Consider the following 21,362-nt stretch of genomic DNA (forward strand, 5'->3'; position numbering starts at 1 on the left):
GGAGGCAAAGACAGGAATGACTGTGGAGTGAGGAGAATGTGTGTCACAGAGAGACCCAGTGGTTTTAAAAGTTGTGTTTTCATAGAAAACCAGACCAAAAATGGAGAAGCACAGAAAGTACATGAGTGTTTGCATTTTGTGGAATGTTCTTTAATTTTTGTCTTTGGTTTCACATAAATTTCATATAAGGGGATATTGAAAGACTGTTTAGCAGGCAGAGCTGAGAAGACACGGTGATTGGATATGGTATTTTTTTTTCATCTGTTTCAAGAATTTCCCATTTTTCTAGTGCTGAGTGGACTGGGCCACTTATCTAAAGAATCCAAAGCGTGGAAATTAGGCTTGTGGAGAAACTCATACCAGATTATTTTTTCATGAAGTCTCTTCAGTTTACCAGAAGTTTGTGCTTTGGGAAATAGACTAACCTCTTGGTGTCTTCATTTGCCTTCCTATAAAATAGAGGTACTAAGAGATCCTTAGGAAGTCCTACTTTATGTTTAAAGTGTTTGGAATAGTGAAATTAGATACAATCCAACCAACAGACATTATCTTTTTGGTTATTTATTAAAATAGGACAAGAATAATGAACATTTTAATATCAATAGCAGTATTAATTTTACTTATTTAAAGTCACTGTCATTGTCATCCCATTGCTCATCAATTTGCTCGAGTGGGCACCAGTAACGTCTCCATTGTGAGATTTGTTGTTACTGTATTTTGGCATATCGAATACTCCACGGGTAGCTTGCCAGGCTCTGCCATGTAGGCGAGATGCTCTCTGTAGCTTGCCGGACTCTCTGAGAGGGATGGAGGAATTGAACCTGGGTCAGCTGCGTGCAAGGCAAATGCCCTACCCACTATGCTATCACTCCATACTATACTTTATTTAAAGTGTAATTATCATATGTATAATATTGAATCCTTTTATTATTTTTATTATTCTCATTTGATTTTTATTTTTTTGGTGTGGAGGTTGGAGTCACATCTACTGGTGCTTTCCGTTTACTCCTGATTCTGAGCTTAGAGATCAATTCTGACAGTGCTCAGAGCACCGTAAGTGTAGAGCTGGGGACTAAAAACAGGCAAGACAAACTCTTTATCCTCTGTACTATACCTCTGGCTGACTCAATAGTTGAGGGGAAATAATCATCAGTTGGTCATTAAATGTCCTTGACAGAAAATTTTTTTCTGGATATTGTCTTGATATTATGCATTATAGCTAATGAATTAAAGATACTAGGAAAAGGAAAATGAACTAGAAATCCTAAAAGAGGGCCAGAGATAGTACAGTTGGCAGAGCACTTGCCTTGAATACAGTAGACCTATCCCTGTGCTGGGGATTGAATAATACGGGGTCTATCCCCAGCACCACATATGATCTCCAAGATCCACTACGAGTGACCCCTGAGTGCTGAGGCAGGAGTAAGCCTTGAGCTCTCTTGGATGTTTCCCCCAAACAGACAAATTTTTTAAAAAGTCATGTTCTTTAAAAATGAATTTCTGGTATTGCATAATCTTTAGTTACAGGAGATAGCACTGCACTGTAGCACTGTTGTCTTGTTGTTCATCAATTTGCTCAAGTGGGCATCAGTAGCATCTTCATTGTGAGGCTTGTTGTTACTGTTTTTGGCATATTGAATACACCATAGGTAGCTTGACAAGCTTTACTGTGCAGGAGGTATACTCTCGGTAACTTGCCGGACTCTCCGAGAGGAGCGAAGAAATCAAAACCAGGCTGGCTGCATGCAAGGCAAAAGTTACAGGAGATATCATTTATAAATATGTAATCATGTTTAATTTAGCTTAAATTTATTTTCACATAAAATTTGAACCTTGTTTTTTTTGAGCATTTATTGGTTTTACTTGTACAAGAGACAACTCCTTTTTTGTTTGTGAGGAGACAATTTTTCCTGATTTTTATGATCTTAAGTGATAGTGAATTTTTCCTCACCAAGTGTATTTTATGAGTCAGTGGAACCGGAACGCTTTTGTGTGTTTAATAAGTAACACAGCTGACTTGTGGAAGTCACCTTTGACTTTGAATTGAATCACACAGTGGTGAATCTCAGAATGTTGGGAGAAGCCCAGTGTTTTATGTCAGCTCGGTGGAGCATGGAATAAATGGCTGAACTCGAGCCAGAGAGTTTTTTTTCTCTCTCTCTTTTGCAGTTCCTTCCCCAGTGTGGTACTGGGGAACTAGGGTAGCGTCTCATTTTTAAAATATGTTGGTGATGATGGTTGTGTTCTGAAGCACAGGTGCAAAGGACTGACTGCATAACTTCACTTGAGGGTGCATTTGATAGAATGTGAATAGAATGTGAATATGCTTTCATTCTTTCATGTTATCTTAAGTTTTCCTTCTTTTCTCTCTAATCTCCATTGTACTTTCCTTTGCCCAAATGCATTCCCAATTACAGTTTGTTGGGGGTCTATATATCCTTGGTGCACATGCAATTATGTTATGCCTTTTCCACTGAGTGCTGTTGTATACACTTCACTTCTGTTTTGATGCTCATAAAAGCTTCACTGACTCCTGCAACTTTGGAATTATCCATGCTCCTCATTGTGAGCACCCAACTCTATCATTAATTTCAACCTTCTCACGTAAGTTCACCACTTCACCATTTCACTTATAATCAGGCCTCAAGAATACTCTAACTAGTATCCTTCTTCTAACAGTCAATCCGGACTTTTATTTTGGAGGGTTAAGGAGTGGGGAATACCTGGCTTTCCTGGCTTTGTGCTCAATGATCACTCCTGGTGGTACTAGGGGGCCCTACGTGAGTACCTGGAATGAATGAAACCTGGGTCATTGTCATGCATAGCAAACACCTTGCCTGATGTGCTATCTCTCTGGTCAATCAATCCAGATATTAAATTCCCCCCCCCCATTGATAGTATCCTAACAAGTATATTTTAAGAATTAGTCAATTGAAAGTATTTTTAAATTATACCATGTAGTGATCTTTATCTGGATCTCCTTTCATCAGTTGCTTCCAGGTGTGATTTATAGGGTTTTAAAAAATTATCAGTCATGGACTGGAGGAATAGAGCATTTGGGTAGAGTATTTGCCTTGCATATGACCAACCTAGTTTAATCCCTGGCACCATATATAGTCCCTTAAGCCCTGCTAAAAGTCCAGATTCAGGAATAAACCTTGAGACTGTGGCCCCAAATAAACAAAATAACTGTCTTGGGTAATACATTCTTATTCAAAGTTATTTTGCTTTTCTTATATTCATATACATTTTTGTGATATTTTGGGTATTGTTCTTTCTCAGACTTACTTAGGATTTGTGGCAGGAACTCATAAGTTCATCTTCACTAGTCCAAAATAGGGATCCTATTCTAGAAGTCATCATTCCTCATTGACATATGTACTCTTAATGCAAAGGTTACAGTATAAGATTGTTTTCTCCTGTTACTTTTCTATAAGAAATACCATTTTACTTTTCTATAAGTAGTACTCTTAATCAAGATGATAGCTTTTAAATTTCTTGTCTGACTGCATAGATGTTAAAAAGAAAATTATTCTAAGCAAAGATACTTTGTATAAATACTGTAGCAATCAGTCTAATAAAGAATGCAGTCCATTGGTCAATAGTGATGAAATCCTCTTTGTTTTTAATTCACTCTGAATGGAAGGCTTCCTGCTCACCTTCAGCCCATAGGCATATTGAGGGTGACATTCTCTCTTTCCAAGATAATCCTCATGACAGGATGCACTTAATTTGTGTTGCTGATGAGAGCAAACTGATTTGCATATCATCAATACATGTAAATCCTGAGTAGAGGGCTATCTGTACAAATTAAAATGCTTCTTGTCAAGGATTTGCAGTGTCTAGCACATCATAGAGTAATACAAATTGCAGGTGGTTGGTGAATATTGATGCCGTTCAACATTTATAAGACTGTGTTGGAAGGCACGTGAAACTTAAGATTTCTTGAGAACAATGTCCCTGTTTACAACTACTCTTATTCAGACCCAGCTGGGCATTCAGTAATGCCAGCCATTGAATAAGATCTTTCAAGTGCCTCAGCTCTCCTCACCTGTCAGATTGACTCACTGCTTTATAAATGAGACCCTGTGTGCTTCCAGAACTCTCGATCCCCAAACTCTTCTCTACCTTCTGCCATAGTCTTACTTTTCCTGCTGACTTCGGAGTCTTAATTCTCCTGACACTCATCATCAGTTTTCAATTGCTTCCTGGCTTCAGGTAATACACAAATAGTGCTGCATTAACCAATATTTATGTACAATTTTATCATCTTTAACACCTCCTATTTAAATCTCCCCCTTTCATTGTACTTGGTTTTTAGCTTAATATCCTGATTGCTAATTTTTCAGGATATCCCTTGGTCCATTCTTTGTGAACTTAGATAGACTTCATCACCCCTTCTCTTATCAATCACATTTTATTGAGTGTCTCTAATTTAAATATGAAATTTTTAGAAAATTATAAGTAACACTTTCCATATAGTAAAACCTGTTTTTTTTTTAAAAAAAGTGGCATTGATATATTAGGGGACATTTCAGTAGAAAGCTGTAGGTTTGACTTTCTGTTTCCTCTCCATTGGTCCATTGGAATGTGAAACAGCCACAGAACACAGACAATTCTACTATGTGCAAAGCAAACTGATAATCTTATTTTTTTTAAGAAACCATTTTATTTTTTTGCCAAATATTTGTTTTAGACACAATGGGTTAGAACACTACAGAAGAAAATAATTCTTGTAATTAATAGGTCCCCCTTTTTTCTTTCTTTATTTTTGTTTCTTTGTGTGTGTGTGTGTGTGTGTGTGTGTGTGTGTCTCAGGGATCAAACACATGTTTCAGACATGCATGACAAGTGCTCTCTACCACAGAGCCACATTCTGGCCCCAGAAATAACTTTTATATTAGAAAAAGTTCATATTTATCTAGATATGGCTGTTTCAAAGCATCCATAGTGCAAAGCTATAATGACTAGTTCCGGGGCTGGGAAGAACTCAGTAAGCTGGAGCACAACCAGGAGGACCAGGTTGAATGCTCAGCACTGCATGGCCTCCAGAGCACTCTAGGAGCGACAACTGTAGTTCCCCTGAAATAAACAAACGAATTGGATTTTCTTTTTTGTATTTTTTTTGGCTACACCCTGTGATATTCAGGGTTTATTCCTGGTTCAGCTCTCAGGAATCACCCCTGGGGGGACTGTATGGGGCCAGGGATTGAACCGAGTTGGCTGCATGCAAGGCAAGTATCCTACCTGCTATACTATCACTCCAGCCAAAGATGTACTTTTCTTGCCAAACAAAATACTGACAATATTTCTCTATACTCTACTCTTAATTGTATACCAGGCAAACTTAATCAAGTTTAGTTGTGCTTAGGGGTTTATTATATATATTGTTTATATATATCTTTGTTATATATCTTAATTATATATATACATGTATGTGTGTGTATGTGTATATATATATATACATATACATATATCCTCTCCTCAAGTAATGTAATAGCAATACCTTGTGCAGTCTTTACTGGAGCTTTTGATAGGCGGTCTTTATAGGATTTATTAGAAGGGGTGATATGAACTACGTTTTGATTCTTTTGGGTGGGGTGGATCTCCATATTTAAAACCAGCTCACGGAATTACCTGTCTCTGGCATTATGTCGAACTAATTTCCCTGAGCTAATGAGAGCAACCCTTTTTCTATGTTGAGGTTGATATCTCTTGAATAGGGAGGAAGGAAAGTTTGGGAAGGGTTTGGATGATGGCTCCTTATGAGAACTTGAAATTTTCCTTTCTCCCCATTATGATGTGATGTCTTTCTTCGAATTTTCATAAAATGGAATGAGAGGGGAAAGGAACTAAAGATTGGAGTATGCTTAATTTTAATTTGAATTGATTAGATTTAATAGTATATTTATCTTTGGGGTTTTTTTAGGGGAAATTCCAAGTGGCACTTGGGGACTATTCCCAGCTCAGTGTTTGTGAAGTTCCTCCCTGGCTGTGGTCTGTGGATCATGGACATAGAACTGGGTCTCTTGCATCCAAAGCATGTTCTCCAGCCCTTTGAACTATCTCACTGGCTCTTGTACCTCTCTGCCTCTCTGGGCCTGGAGCTGGACTTTGGACTTGGTTGAGGTCAAATTAGTTCGTTCTAAATATGAATCTATTCTGATGCTTGAGCACCAATTTTTTTTATTAGTGAATCACCATGAGTTACAGTTACAAACTTATGAACTTTCATGTTTGCATTTTGTTTATATCCCTCCACCAGTGCCAAGTCCCCTCCACCAATGTTCCCAGTATCTCTCCCACCCTCCCCCACTTACCCCCTCTTACCTGCTGGAGTCCTTCTTCTGAAAACTGATAACCTTGCTGTAGTATATACACAATGTCTACAATAATCACCTATTTTCTCTTCATATCTAATTGTTTTTACTAAGTCAACATTCAAAAGCTAATTATTATTTATTAGTTGCTGTGTCATTATAAGTGCCTGAACATTTATCTCGGAATCATATTTAATCCTTTTAAAGTTGGTCAATATTTGAACAAATAACTGAATACAAATAGCATTAGACCATCTCAAGATCCATGGATAGTATCATCATAGTGGTAGGGAATATCATGGTGATTCTGAGACACAAAAATCAGAATAACTTCAGTGGCATTTTGTGCTGTGTAAAGTTTAGAAACTTTATAAAAAAGTTTGGACTTGAAGTGGACCAGAAATGAAATATCTGGGATGAAATGAGTGTAGGCTGTGAAGTAGTAAATATGGTGGCTTCAATAGACTAGAGCCTTGTGTAAAAGAATTGTACTGGGAGGACCTTAATCATCTATTCTTTTGTCTTGAAGACTTATACAGGTGCTAGAGAGCTATTACAGGAGGAAAGTGATGGTTTTGCATGTGATCAACCTGGATTCATCCCTGGCACTACATATGATCTCCTGGGCACCTTCAGGTGTGACTGCTGAGCGTAGAACCAGGAGTAAATCCTGAGCATAGTCATTTATAACCTCAAAACAAAAATGAACCCAGAGAAAGACTTGCTGCAGGCAAATGTTTTCACTTTGGGGTCTGCTTCTATGATATATATTTTATTTCATAGCTTTTTATGCCCCAGTTTTTTAACCTCACAATTATTTGTTAAAATTCCCTATAAAGGGGCAAGAGAGATAATACTGAGGGGAGGAGGTTAATCTTACACACAGCGAACCCCAATTCAAGTCCCAGCACCATGTATGGTTCTCCGAACACCACCAGGACTGATCCCAGAACAGAGTCATGTGTGAGCTCTGAGCACAGTCAGGTGTGGCCCAAAAACCAGAGATAGGAAAACGGTCATTTGAAGTCTTTCCCTTTTTATGGAAAATATTCCTCTACAATTCAGTTAAAAAACACATAATCACCAAAACCTTTTCATTCACAGTGCTATGCTTGCTTGGCACATTTAAAAAATGTTCAGATCAGAAAAAAAAATTGTGTTGTGAACAAGAATTTCTAAAGTAACGGTAACCATAATATTGTATAAGTAGTGCTAATATTACTGAGGCATAACATACCTCACCAAAATGCAATCCTTTGTAAGTATTCCTTAATAAAGTACATTAGCCTAAATGGTGCTTGTTCCTGCCATTGCCATCAGGGAAGGAAAGTATTGTGCATCTGCATAATCAGTGCCACCCTCCATCCTGCTCTCCATACAAGGAAATACCATTTTACTTTTTAAAAAATTTTTATTGTATTGAATCACCATGAAAAAAAATTACAAAGCTTTCAGGTTTAAGTCTCAGTCATATAATGATCACACCCCCATCCCTTCACCAGTGCACTTATTCCCGTACCAAGAACCCCAATATACCCCCTCCCACACCCACCCCTGCACCTGTGTGGCTAATGATCTTCACTTTATTCTCTCTATACTTTGAATACATTCAATATTTCAACAGAGAACTGACTATTATTACTTGGAATTCACCCCCCAACAATCAAACGTGCTGAAAAGGCATCATTTGATAATTTGTTTTCCATTGCTGAGAATAAAGATTATAGGAGCTGTTGTGGCCGTGCGGTTTTGGATTTCTGTTGTTTTAGCTCAGTTCACAGTCTAGATGCATTTCTATAAGAAGTCTCTGGGTGCCAAAATGGGTTAGTAGACCTCCCGGAGCATAGTCTTTAAGGAGCAAAGGGGCCGTGTCATGTGCGGCTGCTCCGGATCTCATCTGGTCAGAGAGCATACTGGTAACACCCCTCCACCCCGTGATCTCTTGCGCACCACGTCACTACAAGCTCGTATCTCTGGGTTGTGAGTTCTACAAGATGGCAGACGCCATGTGGGCGCAGCTGCTGCCATTGCTATCTTCCCTGTAGAAAGAAAGCATTGGGAGAGAAAATCCTTCCTTCTCCCCAGGCGGCATGGGATTGTAGCTCAGCTCACAGTCTAGATGCGTTTATATGGGAAGTCTCTGGGTGTCAAAATGGGTTAGTAGACCTCCCGGATCATAGTCTTTAAAAAGCAGAGGGGCCGTGTCATGTGCGGCTGCTCCGGATCTCATCTGGGCCACCATTTCACTTTTAGCTCTGCATATCAGTAGTATATGTTCTTAAATATCATATTAGTGGAATAATGCAGCACGTATTGGAACTGCTCCTTTCACATATCATTAAGTCTGGGAGTGTTACCTGTGTAGTTGCATCTAAGAGTAACTCTTAAAAGCTGTGCAGTAATACTGTTGGTGGATAGATCACATTCTGCAGCTGACAGTAATCTGCCTAGTTTCCAATTTTATGCTATTTGAACAAAAAAAGAATATTTCGATAGTATGTTTACATAACCTATGCACTAATTGGTTATTTATCTACAAGTGGAGTGCTGGGTTGTATATATTTGACTTTTCTAGATGTCACCAAAATATTTTCGAAATTAATTATATTGCTTGCTCCCACAATTACTATTCTAACAGTAACACTTGAGTACTGTCAGATGTGGCCCCCAAAACCAAATAGTCATACTGATTTTTCTACTCCATGAGGAATTCAGTTATTTTAATTTTCCTATTACATGAGAAATTCAATTATTTTACTAATTATTATTTACAAAAAAAGGAAAGTAACTAAAAAAAAAGAAAAAATGTTGGTTTTTATTCCCAGCACAGTAGTTCTTTATATATAATGAGATAACATTCTTGATAAAATGAAATAGTGATTATTTTCCAAAGTTTAGTTTACATGGCACATTTTTTTGTTCTTGTTTTGGGGCCACAGTGTTTTTAAAAAGAATTTTTTAAGAGGAAATTTAATTCAATTTATTTTGGTATAACTATGGGAGAGCAATAAAACTGTGAGCACCATCAGTTCTTCAGTCTAGACAATAATAGCATACAAAACTACATATGCCCTCTATGCAAGTTGTTTCTCTGTATTGTAACCAACTCTGAGAACCCAGAATAAGAAAATTTGCCTGTCTCTCTCCATCTGCATCATCTTCTTTATTCTGCCTTGATGAATAAAATAAAAACACTGATGCAATAAAGCTAAAACATGCTATTTTCAGACGCATTTGTGGAAAATTTCAAGTGAAGTACGGTTATTTTTCAGGTTAAAAATGATGTATAATCCAAAGCCAATATTTATCCTTAGGTTTGGATGAGAATAAAACTGGATACTTTGAGGAAAGCACCCCAGTAAGACTTAAAATGAAATTTTGAAGCTGAATTCTGATCATGATGACTCAGCTTGATTGGGTAGCATTTGGAAAATAATCCAATTACCTTGCTTTGCTCCTCTCTTGTTTAGAATCTCTTTAGCTTTCTACTTTGGGCCAAGTCCAATGAAAATCACAGTGAACTTGTCAGAGATGACCACAGGTAACCCATCTGTCAGTATGTTCTTTGCTTTCTTATAATCATACTTTAATTCTCATTCACTTTTCATTAAGTTCCCTGGAGATACTGAGTTTTTTGGAGAAAGGTACAGCTCGTGGTGTACAGATTCCTTATTTTGTGCTCAGAAGTGACCGTTAGAAGTGCTCAGGGGAACCATATGTGGTGCCAAAGATTCTAACCCTGGTTGCCTCATGCAGAGCAAGTGCTTTATCTCTAGTACTGTTGTTTACATTGTCTGATGCTATTAAAAAAATAGATCTAGAGACCTATCTTGAATCATCAAGAGTTTCATAAACATTTATATAACATTTTATGATTCTCAACAAGCCTCATCTTAAAAATGTCAACTTTGATGCTATATTCCTAATAATCTAATAAACTATAATATCCTGGAAGTTGCATAGATAAAATTTGAAATTTGCAATTTTTTCATTAGAGGCTGCTGAACCTTTACATTGATTAGACAAGACATCTTGTATTATACTCTCTGCCCTGCAGCCTTGGCTAGCTTTACCAGGCATGAGGTTACGTCACAAGAAATGACCTTCTTCAAAGTTAAAAAGTAGTAGAATTTCAACATCACATTATTCCATCTGATAAGCTAATAATGATATTCTTATTTCTTCTTTGGTTTTCTTGGTCATTGTATTTGCTTTTTAAAGATGTTTGTTTGGGGCCAAACTTGGTGTTGCTCAGGGGCTACTCCCAGCTTGGTGCTCAGAGGTTCTTTCTGACTGTCCATGGGGGACCATGCAGTGCCAGAAATAGGACTAGGAACTGAGCCCCTTGTCTGCCAAGCATGCACACCATCCTGTTGAGTTCCTTCTTTCCCCTAATATATACTTTTTTGTGGGCCACATCTGTTGGAAGAAAAGCTCTGAGGTAAATAAAGATAACATAATTTAGAATGTCACAATAATCTGAAAATTATTTAAATATCTGCCAAATAACTTAAATTCAAGCATACTAAGTAAGAATAGTTAGTATTTCTATTATTCTTTCTCATAATTCATTTCACTTTTTTAAATTGAAATAACATTAGTCTAGGGAGTTTGCCTTGCACATGGCCGACCCGGGTTTGATTCCTCCGTCCCTCTTGGAGAGCCCGGCAAGCTACCGAGAGTATGCCGCCCGCATGGCAGAACCTGGCAAGCTACCCATGGTGTATTCGATATGCCAAAAACAGTAACAAGAAGTCTCACAATGGAGACGTTACTGGTGCCCGCTTGAGCAAATCAATGAACAAAATGGGACGACAGTGCTACAGTGCTACATAAGAGTACAGTTTTATGCCAGTTCCCAGTCTATGGTATTATATCACACTGCCACCAAATACCCGTGTCTCTGCATCACAAATCCACTGGATCTCCACCTTCTTCCTCTCCTTCTCCAGTTTTGAGTTCTTAATCTATAGGTTTGTTTACATTCTTTTTAACAGTTCCTGTGCTTTGCTTCTCTATATCCTTCATATGAATCATCTATATTTGTCTTTCTATTCTAATTCTTTCCATATTTTCACAAAATGCAAAGTTTTACTTTTTATTATAGCTGTATAGCATTCCATTGTATGTAATATATATAATTATATAATACATAATATCACATTATGTGTATTGTATATACAGTAGCACTGTAGCACTGTCGTCCCATTCTTCATCAATTTTCTTGAGTGGGCACCAGTAGTGTCTCCATTGTGATATTTGTTGTTACTGTTTTTGGCATATCAAATACAACTCGGGTAGCTTGCCAGACTCTGCCATGTGGGTGGGATACCCTTGGTCACTTGCCTGGCTCTCAAGAGAGATGGAGAAATCGAACCCAGGTTGGCCACGTACAAGGTAAACACCCTACCCGTTATGCTATCACTCCAGTTCATATATACATCATCACTATATAATTCCACATTATATAATACCACATTATATAATATCACATTATATATATATTATGTTGATGGGATCAATAGCCAACATCCAGAGAGAGACTTAAAAGCAAGCTCTCAGAAGAGAGTGATGCATAGAGTCTCTTGACCGCACACCTGGCTGTCTTCCCTGGGGCCCCTTGGAGGGGATGGGCTTCAGCTTCCCTCCCCACCCCGAGAAGAGTTCCCAGTGGCAGAAGACTACCAGAACCTAGCCACAGCCATGCTCAAGGTCCCTCTCCATTTGTTCGAACAGGCCTCATGCATGAAGGTACTGGCAGAGGAACCCAGGTGTGTGTAATCCCATCAATAGCCAACATCCAGAGAGAGACTTAAAAGCAAGCTCTCAGAAGCGATATCTTTAGCCTTCTTCTCCCTCTAGGAGAAACTGGCAATCTTCTGAGTTTCCTGCCCACATGGGACAGCCTTGCAAGCTTCCCATGGTGTATCCATATGCAAAATCCAGTAACAGGCTGGATCTCATTCCCCTGACCCTGAAGAGCCCCCAGCGCAACATCCTTGGGAGGGCCGAGTCGAGATAGACTTCTAAGATCTCAGGGAAAGGACAACATGAGATGTTACTGAGCCTGCCCGAGAAGTCGGTGATTAATGGGATTTCGTGATCATGATATATATTATATATACATTGTCACATTTTATGTATTATATATACATTATCACTATAGGTCTTGTATTTTTTTTATCCACTCATCTGCCATTAGGTACTTGCGTTATGTGAAATACTCGTTATTATAAAATGTGCTACATGAACATAATATGCATATATCTTTACAAAATAGTGTTTTGGTGCTCTAAGGATAAATATATAGGACTGTGGGATAATAATTGTTAATATTTTGAGAGTGCTTCATACTAGTTTCCATAGAGGCTGGAACATTTTCTATTCCTGCCAACTGTGCTTGAAGGTTTCATTTCTTCACACCCCCACCAACACTTGTTCCTAGCTTTTTGATGGAGTTGTGAGGTGGTTTTCTTATGGTGTGAGGTGGTTTCTCACTGTCATCTTCATTTGCATTTCCCTGATAGGAAGTGATAATGAGCTTTTCTTTTTTTCTCCTTTATATATGTAGTGGCCATCAGTATGTCTTTTTTGGGTGAAATACCTCTTCAGTCCTTTCACCCATTTTTTTTTTATTACTCTCTGATTCTTCAGTTCTTTTTAAATTTCCTCATATGCCTTGGATACTAGCTGTGTGTCAGATGTATTGTGTGTAAATATTCTCTCCTGTTCTGTAGGATGTCTTTCTCCTTAGTGATAGTCTCTTTGATGTATAGAAGCTTTTGAGTGTTTATTTATCTCATTTGCTTATTCCTGCTTTTGTTTATCTAAACACAGAATAGAAGCTACTACCATAAACTGTTTTGCCTATATTTTCTGATGTGTTTTGTAATTTCAGGTCTAAAAATAATATCTTCAGTCCACTTTGAGCTTATTTTGGTGCATGATATGCAATAGTAATAGGTTACATTCTTTTGCATATGGCTATTCAGTTGTTGCAAAAGTATTCACCCCAGTTCATTCACAGTTCTGTGCTCTTCCAAGTCACTCATTAAGAATTTTTGAGTTTCCGTATGTTCCATGCCCTGTTTTAGCCGCACTTAAATCCACCATTGCTCCAAACATATAAAGAATAATGTCCTTCATGGAACTTACAGAATGAGTCATGTAAGAAGTGGAAGATAAAATAAATAAAATTGTATGGTGTGACAGAGAGTGATAATGTTATGAAAAAAAAAAAAGCAGGAGGTGAAGAACTGTGAAAGAAACAAGTTTGCAATTTTCATGATGGTAGTGAGGACAGCCCTGGCTGGTAAAATGATAAAAAAGATCTTCCTTTCTTTTTGAAAGTATGCTTTGCTCCACTATGCTTTTACAAATGTCTCCGTTATTACATCTTCACTACCAAAAGAAATCTGAAGATTTTTGCTTTTACAGCAAAGGCAAAGCTAAAATCACATCAAAAATGTATAAACTGCCATCATCAATATACCTATACCCTAAACAGTGAATGGCACTACCAAGAGCCTTTCTTGATAATTATTTTAAAGAGAATGTATGTGTGTGTGTTTTTGTGTGTACCATATTGTTTCTGCTTTACATACTTGTGTCATTTTAAGTTTTATGTATAATTTGTTCATTTTTCCCTATTTGTTGGGGAACACTCAAAATTGTTTCCATGTAAATTAATGGTGCATCTGGAATGTGCCTCAGTGGCACAGTGTTTCATGTGTGAAGTTTTGGGTTTGATCTATATCAGCTTGCGTGCACACACACACACACACACACACACACAAAACCACTTAATTGCCTTTTTGTTTGTTTGTTTTTTGTTTTGTTTTGTTTTTGGGTCACACCCAGCCATGCTCAGGGGTTACTCCTGGCTTTGCACTCAGGAATTGTTCCTGGCAGTGCTTGGGGGACCATATGGGATGCCGGGGATCGAACCCAGGTCGGCCGCGTGCAAAGCAAACATCCTACCCACTGTGCTATCGATCCGGCCCCTTAATTGCCTTTTCATTTTAAGTCATCTTAACTTACCTAGGCCTTCATAGGAGCACTGTTATTCAGAGGTGGGAAAGGTGAACTTCTGTAGACTAAAAATTCTAAGGAGTTAAGGAAGAATTTTCTCCATTATTCTTTCTGCTCTGAAGAGCTTAGAGTGAAACTACAAATACACAAACCATTATATTTATGGAATGAAACAAAGAATTTCCGGAAGGAGTCATGGGGTCGAGCTAACTGAGTTTAGGGATAGAATTAAATTAAATTCTTCAAGATCAGTAACTGAGATGAAGCAGGGGCCAGAGATGTGGCGTCTCATCAAAGTGAGAAAAGAAGTGTGAATTTAGATTGCGCTTTACTTCTATGTTCTTTGAAGGTGAATTGAAATTCTGTGAGGAGGAAATGCTGTTTTTTTTCACCATTCCTAGAACCTATCAAGTGTCTGAAATAAATACATATGCTTTCAAAAATTGAGTGTCACCAATGAAATGAGAAGCCAAGGTCTAGAATATGATGAAAGAGAAAAAGGGAAGGAAAGTCCCTTAGTTTAGGCTGTTAAAATAAAATACAGATATATACAAAGTAAATATAAAATATAAATGAAAATCATGAAACTTCTTTTATTTTGGGGTCCACAACGGCTGATGCTCCAGGGCTAGTCCTGGCTCTGTGCTCAGGAGTTTCACCCAGAGCGGATCAGGGGACCAGGTGGCACCACAGATTGAACCAGGGTTGACTGGCTATATGCAAAGCAAGTGCCTTAACCCCTGTACTAATCTGTCCAGCATGGAACTTCCCTAATTATCTTATATTGTCAGCACATAACATGTATAAATATGAGGATTATATTTTATATGTCGTATTAATTGTCACTGTCACTGTCATCCCATTGCTCATCGATTTGCTCAAGCAGGCACCAGTACCGTCTCCATTGTGAGACTTGTTACTTTTTTTGGCATATCGAAATGCCACAGGTAGCTTGCCAGGCTCTGCTGTGCGAGCGAGATACTCTTAGTAGCTTGCCAGGCTCTTCGAGAGGGGCGGAGGAATCGAACTCAGGTTGGCCGCCTTCAAGGCAAATGCCCTACCTGCTGTGCTATCGCTCCAGCCCCCTCTTATATTTTTCAAACTGACCAGGGCCATTGTTTTTGCTCCACAGAATCATGTTAAAATTTGTTACAAAAGGATGATCTTATGTCTCATCCTTTTAGTGTAGAATTGAATGAGTCATATTACAAGAAAACATTTACTTTGAAAAATAACATCATTACTCAAGTCGATGGAGACATTTAACAGAAAGTTCCTATTCATACTATCTCTTGATTTTTAAAAAAATTTTAGTCACCATAATTTACAGTACTGGTAATGATAGGGTTTCATGCATACAGCTTTCCAAATCCACACCCTCAACCAGACCATATTCTTCCCCCCACCATTGTCTGTGGGCCCCCCAAATACACTTTCCCACTGTCCCTCTATTGTACTAAACTCAATTGTGGAAACCAGTTCACAGACATTTTTCAGTGATGACTCCCAGCTATTATGTATGATCCATTGTAGTCTGAAACTTGCCTTATATAGTACTTATGATAATCACATTATTTTAAAATGTGATTACCTTGGGTTGGAGATGTGACTTAGTGGTAGAGCATGTACTTCTCTGTATGAGATCCTAGGTTCAATCACTGGGGGGGAGGGGAATGTTAAAAATATGATTATTGCTAACATATGGGGGAAAGAACCAGGCTAGTGTGACATTAAAATATGTAACCTGACCCTGTTTATAGATGAGTTAACCTAAAAGCAGAAGTCAGAAGAAGTAATTATTGAAGGAACATTTTCAAATAGGTAAAGTAAAATTTCAAGCTCAAAATCTTAATCACTGTTGTTACTATTTTGAGAAAGAGTTTTAACAAACACTGCACCTCCTAGTGGTTCTTAGTAAACTATCATTCCCACTTGCCTTTCTACCTGGGTTTCTATTTTCCTCACTTTCTGATTTTAGGTCATTGTCATCCCCAAAATTAGCTCAAGCAGGCACCAGTAACCTGTCCATTGTGAGACTTGTTGTTACTGGTTTTGGTATGTCTAATATGCCACGGGTAGCTTGCCAGGCTCTGCTTTGCGGGCGAGATACTCTCGGCAGCTTGTCAGGCTCTCTGAGAGGGGTGGAGGAATCAACCCCGGCTTGGCTGTGTGCAAGGCAAGCGCCATACCCGCTATGCTATCGCTCCAGCCCTGTAACCTCACAAAAGTGCACAGTATCTATAATAAAAAAGGACTATTGGAAGATCTGTTCAATCATGATACTCCAATTTTATGTTTGCAGAAAAAATGATGCCAAGCATGACAGAATGCCTAGTAGAGAGTGAATAAGTTCTGACTTCTACAAGATATGTTCACAAAAGGGCAATCATGCTTGATTCAACTGATTGGCAGATGGAAATGAAAGAAGAGTGGTGGCATAATTATCCCAGATTCTTTAGACCTCAGATGCTGTACATAACAGATCTTAAGCATAGCAGGTCATTAGAGTGATTACCACACAATTTAAAGAGGAAGACAACCGCTTTCCTCCCTAAAAAGCCTTTCAAAGACAAAGGACTGGAATCTTTTTGGCTTACCAGCAGAATGAAAGAATGCATAGGAAGAGTTACAGACTGAATGAAGGAAAGGGAGGGAACTGAGTCGGGAGAGTGGGCATATCCCCGCTGCTGCTGAGTCTCCAGCCAGACTGATCAGATTCCCTAGGCTTCGGCTTCCTCACCTATGAAACCAGGCGTCTGGACTGGGCTGGAGGGTGTCCATGAATCATAATCCAGACACGGGCACAAAAGAGCCATAATTTGATTATCTATGAAAGCAAAATTAATGAATGATATATGAAAAAATGGAAAAGTGACTGAAGAGGAATGCAAATCCACCCCAGTGCATTCAAAATGTAGTAGAAAGTGGGTAGAGAACGCTCTTCCAAAATAAAAAGAATTGAGTTTATCATTCTGTCTTGAAATTCCCCCCTCCCATAGTTCGGTTTCCCCTTCTTTATTAGCACCTACTTTTTTCTGTACTTTTGCTTCTGGTAACCATGGTGATGCTCCTTCCCAGCAAACCTTCTTTCCAGCTGGCCCTTTTGGTGTACATCAAATTTTGCTCCTTTGACAATGGCAGGGTGCTAACAATGTTATAAAAATTAATGTATTTATTTATAAGCATTTTTTTCTCATTCCTTTTGTCCTGAAAATGAACGTGAGGCATTATCTCACAGTTAACCTTCCTATACAAGGGGCCTCTGTAAAACAGGGATAGTCAACTGTTAATTTCAGTTGTCAACATAAGGGGGATTCTGATTATGCCAGAGATTCAATTCTTTGCATGGTCCTTGGGGATTTTTAAGCCCTACTACTCAAGCTGGTCGCCCCCTACTCTTGCTTTTGTATATGAAATGTACAAAATGGATTGCTCACAGTAAGCACCTTTCTTACCAATTTTCTAATCTCTTTTGTTTTTCGCTGCGTTTTCCCTTAGAAGCAAGGCATTGCCAAGTGCATAATTATCTCATTTCTAAGGAAATGAATTTTGCACAGGAAAATATATACAAATATACCTATTTCTCTATTAATACATTTATTTATTTACTTTAGGGTATAAATAAATAGTATGTGGTAGATATTTTTAAAATAGTGTAATTTTCTGTTAGTGACAAAACATTACAGAGCTCCTGATGTCATTTTTTTTGCAGATAATAAAGTTCCCATACCTCATTATTTAATCATATTGTTTCTATAGCGTACCTGGTTTGTAATCTTAAATGCTGGAAAACTGCTCTGTGTGTGTGTGTGTGTGTGTGTGTGTGTGTGTGTGTGTGTGTGTGTGTGTGTGTGTGTGAGTGAGGCATTAACACAAAGGAGACCAGATGATGACATTCATAGGCTTATAGACTCAACTCCTGGGGACGCACTTGGATGGAGGCAATTAAAATGCCTGTCAGGCATTTGCTACCAGAAGCCTCTATGGCAAACTGCTAAATCCTAAGCCTGGGCTGCATCTTATTGTCAGTGAATGATGGCGGAGCTGGGCGGCTTGTCATCATTCTCGAAAATTCTAGGGCTAGTGAGCTCTCTCTCCTGCTCCCACTCGCCTTATTTTCCTTTTCACCACTGCGGGGACTTTTTCTAATTTGCAGCTTCCCTTTCGCCGACACACACAGACGGGAGCTGGAGCTTGCAGACTGCGTCTGTCTGGAGCTCTGGGGAGAGCCAGCCCATGGAGAGAATGCTCGTGGAGCAGGATTCTGCAGCAATACTCAAAGGCTAGTCTTAGCTGGTATTGCTCCCTGTTCACTGGTAATGGTTTGGATGCTTGTTTGTTTTGTATTTTTGCATTACTGTGCTTTATTTTAATGCCTTTTGCAAAGACTATGTATGCCGTATGGGATCTCAAAGTGTAATGTTTAAAATTCTTTGTTGAGCTTCCTGAGAATCCAAGCAAGCGCTGCATCTTTTGTACTACTGATTTCAGGACCATAGATTTATAATCTTATACAAAGAACACATTTGAATACTGGTGAGTTATGATTTTTGATATTTACTTAAAACGTCAGTCTCTATATGTACTCTTTTCTTTTGTCTTGTTTCAGTAGAATCTTCAGCTTCTCTTCTCTGAGAAAACATTGAATGGAAACCACTCAGTCAGAAAATTAAAAGGTACCAACATGTTTTTTATGTTTAGATGTTTAAATGAGGGACAATCAGGGAGGGTTTGGAATGTCTTTATTTAAATTGATCTAGCCATAGTCGATCTTTTATCTTTAAGCCTACGTTGATCTTTGTCCATAGCAGATTATAATGTCCTCTGTAGAGAATGCCATTATCCAAGTCTGTTTTGATTAGGTGGTCTAAAGAATTATGAATTTTTTCTATATTGTAAGTTATTAACAAATATCAATGAGAGTTACTTATTTATCATCATTAATGCCACTAAAACAAAACTGTCTAAAATGATCTACCTTTAAGGAAATTAAATAATATGAATTTAAAAGTACTATGTCAATGATTATATCAGAGGGAATCCTGTGGTTTTTTTTTTAAATGGCTCTATGAAATGGCTTATGCTTAGCAGGTAAAATGTGTGCTAGAGAAGAAATCCAGGCATGACTCAGTGTTGTTGGATTTACACATAAAAAATATTTTTTACTTCACTGATTCTTGAGCCTTTAACAATAGATACATATAAAAACCAAGCTTGTTAGCTTTGAAAAGAACTGATTTTAAGTTTTACTCTTTATTAAGCATAGACAGCGTAAGAGAGTAATCCTTCATCTTGCGATCAAAGCAGTTGAATTCATTGATTTAAGGCCTTAGACCTCGCATGAAAATAACAATTTTCAAATTCAGCTTCAGAATATAGACTGAGTGGAGATGGCAGTTATGGGTACTGTCTTTTTCTTTTGTTTTGTCAGGATAATTTTTTCTTTTAATTTTAACCATGAAATCTGTATTTATAATTTGCCTTTAAAAAAATGGAAGACATTTTCTGTGTTGCCGAGATCAATAGCATCTTTTCAATATTCCCTGGGCATTTGCATACTATGTCTCCTCGAGTCTCTCGGTTGAAACATATTTCATGCAGTCAAATTAGGTTTTGAGAAATTAGTCTTTATTTTACTTACAAAATGACTTAGGCTCAAATACTGATCCTGAATTACCAGAAGTTAGATTAATTTACACCTTGCATATGAAGATTTGTAGCTGTGGCAGGAGACTAATGTATTGTTCTTCTTTAATTTTCTCTGCAGTGTGTAATTATGAGGGCTTAATCCATTCATTCCACAAGCACTTATTAAGTGCCTGGCTTCTGGGGGTAGTTATTGTGGGAGAAAGGAAAGGGGCCGACACCACTATCATCACACTCCAAAGTGCAGAAAGCATCAATTAAATTTTTGTACAAGAAAATGCTGTTCAATAAATCAGTATATTCTAAAAAAATTTTATTATTTCGGATGTTGGAGAAAATGTACATAACCAGTCTCAAAGTTACTGAAATAGATTGCATTTCCCCCCATTCTTACTCAGAGGTATCATATACAAAGTCCACAAACAGGGCCTACTATCCCTTTTGGATATTGTAAAGCCCTTGGGGCCATTCTATTTTTTCAGGTTTTACTCAGAGTGAGTGAAATATTTCAGGTTTGATGAGGAAAACTCATTTGGTATTTTTCCATTTACTAACCCATACAGTATCTATTTCATGTGAGGATTTGTTTCCTAATCTTTAGATTTATTTGGCAACTCATTCATTTTGAACTTTTCAATATTAGCAGAATCGGAAAAGTAGGAAGTTACTCAAACATTTTTTATAAAAGTCTTCAATATTTTATCAGTAGGAACTAATCACTCTTATCTAATTTATTTGGGCTTTGGAAAGGTGGTGTTTTATCTTACCAAAAGCTTCTCGATACCTTAGTGGTATATTACTTACCAAGAACTCCTGATTTCTAGGACTATTTTAGAATTTATCTAGGGGAGTGTTGACAGACTTTGTGTGATAAGTTTACTCAACATCTACTTTGTCTTCAAATGAAACTGGATAACTGGAATTGGAGGGATTCAGACATCTCTAGTTTTTTAAATCAGTATCATCTTTCATGACATAGGTTAATTTATTAAAATTTTACTGATTTACTTTTATTTATATCTTCAGCACATAGTAAAGTTCCTGGAACATAAAAGTATGGGAAATATTTAATTACTTTATGGATAAATGGGTTCAGCATCATTTTTCACCATGATTTTTATGCTTGTTTTTAATGAAACTACATATATGGAACAGAAATTTGGTATGCTTTTTATAGTAACCCAAAATATCCATTATACGTCTCTAATTAATAATGTCACAAATACCAGGCAGAAAAATCAGGCAAACCATGTGCAGAAATTTCTCCAGGCTATATGGTAAAGAATTTTTCTGGTTTTAGGTTAATATGGAAAGAATTTTTCAAATGTCCCTTTTCACTTTCATCAGCCAGGGGAAAGAAGCCAA

The 21,362-nt window shown here is 37.8% G+C and overlaps 1 protein-coding gene across 16 annotated transcripts in view; it reads left to right on the forward strand.

The window, feature by feature from the left end:
* Window positions 1-21,362, forward strand: part of MAP2 (microtubule associated protein 2) — a 316,282-nt gene that overhangs the window by 121,397 nt on the left and 173,523 nt on the right. For 9 of the 16 annotated variants that reach the window (XM_055123375.1, XM_055123374.1, XM_055123376.1 and 6 more), the window contains exons 1-2: window positions 18,375-18,667; window positions 18,964-19,027. The gene's annotated coding sequence lies outside the window, so the exon portion shown is untranslated. Of the gene's footprint in view, window positions 1-18,370; window positions 18,668-18,960; window positions 19,028-21,362 lie in introns of those variants that run through there. The other 7 variants (XM_055123383.1, XM_055123384.1, XM_055123385.1 and 4 more) reach the window with 6 other exon arrangements.

Source organism: Sorex araneus, chromosome X (assembly GCF_027595985.1).
Source record: "Sorex araneus isolate mSorAra2 chromosome X, mSorAra2.pri, whole genome shotgun sequence".
NCBI lineage: Eukaryota > Metazoa > Chordata > Mammalia > Eulipotyphla > Soricidae > Sorex > Sorex araneus.